The sequence below is a fragment of the Lactuca serriola genome, chromosome 7, assembly GCF_051521515.1.
Source record: "Lactuca serriola cultivar US96UC23 chromosome 7, Lser_US96UC23_V15, whole genome shotgun sequence".
Classification (NCBI taxonomy): domain Eukaryota; kingdom Viridiplantae; phylum Streptophyta; class Magnoliopsida; order Asterales; family Asteraceae; genus Lactuca; species Lactuca serriola.
Genome location: NC_136414.1, coordinates 27,286,724 through 27,293,839, shown reverse-complemented (window position 1 = coordinate 27,293,839; position 7,116 = coordinate 27,286,724). Strand labels below are relative to the sequence as shown.

Below are 7,116 nucleotides of genomic sequence, written 5' to 3'. Positions count from 1 at the left end.
AGATCATGGTGTGGGCAATTTCGTAGTAGACTTTTGTACCTCTCCCATGCTTCATACAACGACTCCCCAGCTTGTTGTTCAAAATTTGCAATGGCCTTCTTGAGCTTGGCTATTTTTGATGGTGGGCAAAAGTGATCTATAAATTCTTCCTTCATTCTGGCCCAAGTAGTGACTGACCCAGGAGGAAGTGATTTGAGCCAGTCTTTAGCAGCACCCTTGAAGGTTACTGGAAGCATCCTAAGCAGCTGAGTTTCGCGGGTAAAATTTGGAATGTTGAAGTAATCAGCAACATCATTTACTTCATCCAAATGTTTGTAGGCGTCTTCATGATCTTTCCCGTGGAAAGGTATCTCCTTGAGTGAAGCTAGGATATGACCTTTTAGCTCAAAGGTGGCAGTTGCGGGAATTGCGGGTTGCACAAGTCCCGGGCCATGGTCGTCACGCATCCTCTTCTTCCATTCTCCCATGGGAATTTCATCAATGTTAGCCATAGTGAATGCTAATTCTTCCTCCTCTTCGGTGTCTTGCTCGTAAGTTGCCTTGTCTTCTTCCTCGGTTTCGTATCTAATTTCTTCTTGAATTGGCTCTTCAATTATTAAGGAAGCGCTTGAAGCTCCGGATTTGCTGCTCTTCTTTTTTCCGAAAACAGTCTTCAAGTTAGACAATGGTGATTTCTTTGGTGTGCTTGAACTCTCCACGTCCTTCCCTTTGTTTCTTTTCAATTCGGATTCGGGGTCTTCATACGGGGGTACCAGTGGTGTGTTTGCTCCTCTGGTCATGAAAGTCCTGAAATTAATCAAATAAAAGCGTAAAAAGAACAAAAAAAATTTGCAAACAACTAAAAGAAAAAATTCTAAATGAGCTGTTACTCGCCGAGTAGTCGCGAGTGCACTCGGCGAGTAGCAGTGATTTTTTTTAAAAAAATTTCTAAGTTTTAAATCTAACTAAAACAGATACTAAAACCTAATTGCTATTTACTAAACTGCAATAAATGAACTTTATGCAAGTAAACTCACACAAAGGATCGAAAAAAATTAGGAATTAGCTTAATTATTTAGAACCGTTCCCCGGCAACGGCGCCAAAAACTTGATGTGTGTAAATTCAACTAGTTTTATCCCTACTTTTTATTAATAATTTGAGCACACAAAGGCAGTGAACCTGTCTTTAAGTGGTATAGGTTGATAAGTAAGGTATCGAACTCAGGGAACGGAAATTAAACTAATAGCTAATTTTAACTAAAATAAATAATAAAAGTAAATGGTTTTTCTCTAGTTTTGCAAGACTAGAAACTTAACAAATTAAATTTAACTAATTAACTAAAGCAACAACTATTCACCAAATTTGATAAAGATGTTTCTATTTAGGTTCAACCAATTCTCTCCTATGGTTATTTAAGTTAAGATAGATTAATTGCTATTGGTTACCAATGATAATAGTTAGGTTCATGTTCATTACTCCTAACCCTTAGACAATTAACTAATTTAAGCGTTGATCAAGTGTTTAAACTAATTAATTCCCTAGATTAATTATTTGGGTTAAATAAGATTTGTAATGGTCAATTAAGTTATTAATTCAATTAACCTCTTGTTGGTGGTTTCTCAACAAGCTCACACATTAATCTTCCTATTTTCTTATTAATCTTAGTTTCATAATCATTACTTCCAAGCATACGTTTTAGCATTCACATAGACATATGAGGTTAACAATTAAGTGATGTTCATGCAACCTAATTGCCTTCCAATTAACAGAAAATAGTAGTGATTAACACATAAGGTTCTTTAACAAACTTAATTTAACAAATCACCAATAAACAATTAAACAAAATTCAAGAATTAAACCATAGGAGTTCTTTGGTATTCCCCAAACAGAAACAAAAACGAGTTTAACTCATAGTTGCAGTAGAAACAAACAAAGAAACAAAGTTTAAGAAAGCAAACATGTTTAATTCCTAAGTCTAAGTGGTAGAATTAACCTAATTGCTTGAATTCTTCCAACTCTTGAAGCTTAGGGTTCTTCAATGCCTTCTGAATCTTTTTGTCGCAGGTAATTCTCCCAAAATTCGCCAGAAGTTATCTCCCAAGTGATCAGGATTCGTCTTATAAAGATATCTCAAAACAGAGGCTACTCGGCGAGTAGCAGAATCAACTCGCCGAGTAGGTCAATACTTATCCGTCTTCAGGTTAGCAGTCGTACATATCTTCTAGTATCTCATCGTGTACTCGCCGAGTAGGGCCGAGGTACTCGCCGAGTAGGTCATTCTTGGCACCCTTTAATCTTCTCTTGCTTTCCTTTTCTCCTTTTTACATCCAAGCATATCTTTTGGCTGAAAACACAATTCAAAGCATTTTAAGTACCTTTTGTCCAAATTATTCTCATAATTAACCAAAAATAACTAAGAATATATGTTAAATAATTAACTAATTATGCACATATCAGTAACCACAGTAGTAACAAAGAACTCTACAGCTTCAACTCACTTCAAATCATCTACAGGAAGATACTTGAGTCAATACCCGATCATCGGTCATAGTTACTTACAACAGTGACTACCTCACATGAAATGACGATTAGGGTTAAGTAAGAACACTTAACCCATTAAGAACCTAATCACCTAAGGGTAGGAATGACTAAGGTTTGACTTAGTCATTCTTGGGTGAAATAATAATCCAATCAAAGGCCTAATTACGCGCCCGATCATTGTCCGAAATCGAGCTCCCCGATTCTAGGGTTTTCACATAAAATGATAACTAAGGTTAGTGTTCTACACTTAACCCCTTAAGGACTTAATCCATTAAGTTCAATATTTCATTAAGTTAATTGTATGGGTATTATTAAGTATTATTAAATGTTTAATTAACAACTTTAACGCAGGTCCCGACCAACTCCAAAACTAGGTTTTTCTAAACCTTAATTAGGTTTTCCAATCCAAAACTTGCACCACTCGGGCGAAAGTTAATTGTTTAGGTAATTTAATGTTTAAAAAGTCGGGCACCACCCAATGCCACCTTCGACAATGGTGGTCGACGGCGGCCCGAGGCGGTAGCCACCCACACACGGCGACGATGGCGGTTTCAAGTGATAAATCCAATAATCCAAGCACACATAAAAGTTCTTATATCACACACACATACTAACACCAAAAAGAACAAATAAAAAATCCCAATACAACTACCAAGATGGTGGCAGCCACCACCTCACAGTGGTGGTGGTGGTGAGTTTTCTTCAATTTCCGGCCAAGAAATATCCATGCGATATCACAACAATACAACATGCACACAAGCACCCGATGTGGAGCTGGGTGAAAGCAGAACGACGGTAGCCACCATGGTTGGCTTCCATATTGGTCCTCTTGTTTTTGGCCAACAAACACATGCCAACACATATTGAAACACACACACACACATGCGGAAACACCCACCATGCTGCTACATTTCGCTCTCGTAGGAGGACGACAGCGAAGGGACGAAAAAAGGAATGGTAGCACGAAGCAGCGGCAGCGACAACGCCAATATACGATGTTAGTGACAGCGACGCAACCAAGCGTCGATACTGGTGGCGTGACAGACGATGAATCGAAGGAAGGAAGGAACATGTTACTGAGAACAATAGCAACAACAACCACGACGTCAAACTTTAATCCCATTGACACAGTTGTAGAGGCGGTTGGTTGGTGGTGGTTTTCGGCTTCAACAGTGGAGGCGGCGGTGGCTGGAGGTGAGGGGTATAAGGGTGGCGGCCAAAGAAATGGTCTAAGGTTTGAGTTTGAGGATGCTCTTGTAAATGAAGGAACAAGAGGAGGGTGACAGGTCTTAGCCCGTCTTTGATTCAACTTATGCCAATTTCCCATTTTCAGTCCCTCCATACCCAATATTTTTCAATTCAAGTCCATATTTTACTCTATAGCCCCCTGCTTCTAAAAATCTATTCAATACTAGTGTAACACCCGGAATCTAGAAGGTTACTTGTGGAATTATGTTGATTTCAAGATTGAACTCGACAAGTTGGAGGAGTCAACTCGGCGAGTTGAAGATGAAGAGTCGTAGGGATTTAATGGGTCTACTTGACGAGTTGAGGAACCTCAACTCGACGAGTAGAAGTTAGCTTAACCGCAAAGTTTAATGAGGCAAGTCGACGAGTTGAAGAGACTCAACTCGACGAGTTTGCCACTCTGAAGGAAACCCTAATTTTGGGGTTTTGCACCCTATTTAAACAAATTAAGTCCCAGTTGTTGGCCTCATTTCCAGCCTCCATAGCCCCTAACCCTAATCTCGAAACCCTAGAGCCTCCTTGAGTGTTGTGAGCTCATTGTGGGTGTGTTTTGGTGTGTTTGAAGATCATTGAAGGAGGAAAAGCTTGGTGCAAGGTGGTGGTTCAATAAGGAGCTTTCATATCTGGGTTCTTTGCTCCATTTCCAGCACATTTAGGGTATAAAGTCCTAACCTTGCTTAATATTTTATTAGATCTCCTTATTTTTTGTTTTGTGGTGTTTTGTATTTTTTTGGGGATGAAGATGGAGTATAGTTGTTTTAGGGGTTGTTCTTTCAGATTTGGGTTGGTTTGGGTACCCTTGAGCTTAAAGGTGCAAACTTTATGAGGATTTTGGTATCATGCATGCATTAAGTCAATATTAAGTCCATTCCAATCTTAAGAGCTTCATTTAGACATGCATGAGCGTAAAGTTGGCAACTTTACATGGTTTTCCAGCTCAAGGAAGTCAGATCTATGTTTTGGAGTCATGGCCTTATGAATTAAGTGCTTAATGTGTTAAGAGGAGTTTTTCTGGCAAACTCAGCGAGTTTGTTGGATAAACTCGACGAGTTGGCTCGGTTTTCCCTGACATTTACAGATTTATAGAGGAACTCGGCGAGTTGGTGGGTCAACTTGGTGAGATGACTTGGTTTTTCTTGATCTGTGCAAATTGATGGGGAAACTCGATGAGTTGAAGAGTAACTCGACGAGTTGGGTCAACTTGGACCGTTGACTTTGACTTTTGATTTATGTCTTTGACCAAGTTTGTCCCAAAGGGTGTTTGTGATAACCTGATTTGGATTTAAGGAAAATATGGGCTTATGATAAGACCCATATGGGGTTGGGCCCAATTCGAAAAATTATGCCATTAGTGGGCCTTTGTGGATTTTGGGCCTTAGTTTTATTATATGTTGGGTTAAGGGTAAAATGGTCATTTTACCCCAAGTATGGATTATGGATTATAGCGTGAGACCCAATAGCTAATTGGGTGTGTTCTTGGTTTTGATAGCTCGGAAGTCGGCAAGGGCAGCAACTAAGGACTTTCTTTCGAGGAGCTTCTGCATTCGAGGTGAGTCTTCCTCACTATGCTTATGGGTCGAAGGCACCAATTCCGACCCTTTTGGATTGTTATCCTGCTTTATCGTATGCTTGTGTGTTGTAGTGATCTGTTAGATCAGTATCCTGGTACATAGGATGTTGTTATGTTGTTATGATCTATTAGATATGTATCCTGGTAGATAGGATGATGCTATGCTTAGTGATCTGTAAGACCTGCCTGTTTGTCTGTCGACTGGTTATATGTTTATTTTTATGTATATTTTGACATGTGTGTGTGTGGTTGGGTTGAGGCGGTCCTACTTTGTGCTGAAGGCCAACAGACCCAGTGCGGTCCGGATAAAGGCCTGCGAGGCGGACCACTCAGGTCGAAGGCCTGCAAGGCGGACCACTTAGGCCCAAGGCCCGGAGAATGGTCCAAACAGGCTGTAGGCCCGGGGAGGCAGTCCATACATCCTGAAGGCTCTATATACGCACTGTTATTTGTATATGTTATCTGTTTGGGTGTTGGTACTTTGGGGGAACTCACTAAGCTTCGTGCTTATAGTTTTGGTTTATAGTTTCAAGTACTTTAGTGGATCGTGGCAAGGTGAAGGCATGACCGTACACATCCTTGCATTTTGGACTTATGCTTTCTGGGAAACTCTGATAATGTGAATGTTTTGAAAACTATGTTGAAAGAGATTTTGATTTTTAAATAATGTTTTGGGAACAACGATTTTTGTAAACACTTCTATAGAAAAAGGGTTATGTTGAAAAGTTTAAATTTTATGAAATTTTATGGATATTACAACTAGCCCATATGTTACCATTTAACCCTCAATATTCAAAAATATAAGTTTTAACACCCCCAAGGTGTAGACCCGACTAATTAATTCGACTTTAGGGCTAAAAAAATTAAAATATAAAACACATTTCAGAGTTTTAGGATTTATTATTTATTTATTATACTTATCTATTTTAGTTATTTTCTTATTTAAAACAGAATATTACAATTCTCCCCCACTTAAATTAGATTACGTCTTCAAAATCTGCCCTCACTTCAACTTCAAGATGCACTCCCCCAAAACAACCAAGATGAACGAAAATCCACGGAATCAATCGGTCCCAGAGTTTCTCGGTCAATCGCCGACATGCTAATCACGCACAAAGGGCATCACCACAATGAAGACTAATTGATCACATACTAAACTGGACCACACTCCTGCTTGGATTTGACAATCCAACTAAGCTATCCACAATCAACACTCACACTCACCCCCAATCAGACGATAACAGACAAGCAAACGCTCAACCCGAGATCGTAACACCCTAGGGTCTAAGCACATGCACACCCTACATATGCTATCACAACTAATACTAATATGAATCAGAGGGAAAATCCAATAGATGACGATGGTCTTGCCACAAAACCAGAAGGTTTAGCAGTTCTGCAAAGTCTAGAACTTAAAGAAATCTAACTGAGAACCGATTCTTGGCACAAAGTCGGTATGCTACGAGGTTCCATTCTCCCCCACTTGAAATATGCTAGAAATTAAGAACCTCATAGTCCTTCGATATCCAGACTAACTTGAACTCCACCACTTGAACCCAACTACCTATATCCACATATACATGAGAATCTGAACCCAAAAAACATCCATAAACTCCATCTCGCATACAATCAAGGACAACGATAATTTATCCATACATAACAAGAGATCAATTTAAACCAAGCTAAATAAAATAATTTCATTTAACTGATCATCCAAGATTACAACTGAACTTGAAACATAGACGGAAGTAACAGACGAATTCCAATACTACCACAA

The 7,116-nt window shown here is 39.3% G+C and overlaps 1 non-coding gene across 1 annotated transcript; it reads left to right on the top strand.

Annotated features, from left to right (window-relative positions):
• LOC145065120 (small nucleolar RNA R71) lies at nucleotides 1-107 on the top strand. The gene has a single exon (XR_013688271.1). It is a non-coding gene; the product is annotated as a small nucleolar RNA R71 (small nucleolar RNA).
• Nucleotides 108-7,116: the final 7,009 nt, after the last annotated feature.